The sequence below is a fragment of the Octopus bimaculoides genome, chromosome 2 (assembly GCF_001194135.2).
Source record: "Octopus bimaculoides isolate UCB-OBI-ISO-001 chromosome 2, ASM119413v2, whole genome shotgun sequence".
Classification (NCBI taxonomy): Eukaryota; Metazoa; Mollusca; class Cephalopoda; order Octopoda; family Octopodidae; genus Octopus; species Octopus bimaculoides.
Genome location: NC_068982.1, coordinates 5,448,743 through 5,449,625, shown reverse-complemented (window position 1 = coordinate 5,449,625; position 883 = coordinate 5,448,743). Strand labels below are relative to the sequence as shown.

Genomic DNA, 883 nt, shown 5'->3' with positions numbered 1-883 from the left:
TACTTGGAAATGGGTGCATGGCGTTAAATCATATAATATAGATAAAATATATATATGTATAGGCATATATACATACATATATGTACATACTGACATATGTATATATATCATCATCATCATCGTTTAACGTCCGCTTTCCATGCTAGCATGGGTTGGACGATTTGACTGAGGACTGGTGAAACCGGATGGCAACACCAGGCTCCAGTCTGATTTGGCAGAGTTTTTACAGCTGGATGCCCTTCCTAACGCCAACCACTCAGAGAGTGTAGTGGGTGCTTTTACTATATGCATATATGGGTACAGGACGTCACAATATGTAAACAAGGGTCGCTCTTTATGTTGTTTGTCTTGTTTTCCATTTGTTTCTCTCGTTGTTCGCAAAAAAAAAAATTGTCTTCGTATTCCATGTTGTTTTTCATATTTCGGATTTCATGTTGTTCACGTAGTGTGACATCCTGTACCCATATATGCACACACACACACACACACACACACACACACACACACACACACATATATATATATATATATATATATACACACACACACATATATATGTCAGTATGTACATATATGTATGTATATATATGCCTATATATATATATATATATATATATTTTATTTATAATTCATATATAGGAAGGGGAATTTCAACCATGTTTCGTGGTCTGCTACCACAACAGCTCCTTTATAGGATCCAGTTAGCTGAAGACATCATCAGGAGGAACCACATCCGGTTTCGGCCCCTACTCCTCTACCGTTTTGACGTGGCGGGGCCACCCCCTTTCGGAGGTGTCTTCAGCTCTGGTGTTGGGTGCATGTCTTCTTTCGCTGTTTGTGACTGTTCTAATTCAACTGTGGAATGTCCCTCGCTATGGTTATT

The 883-nt window shown here is 38.7% G+C and overlaps 1 protein-coding gene across 3 annotated transcripts in view; it reads left to right on the top strand.

Moving 5' to 3' along the window:
• LOC106868896 (H(+)/Cl(-) exchange transporter 7) overlaps positions 1-883 on the top strand; it is an 88,991-nt gene that overhangs the window by 9,703 nt on the left and 78,405 nt on the right. The gene's annotated exons all lie outside the window — the stretch shown is intronic.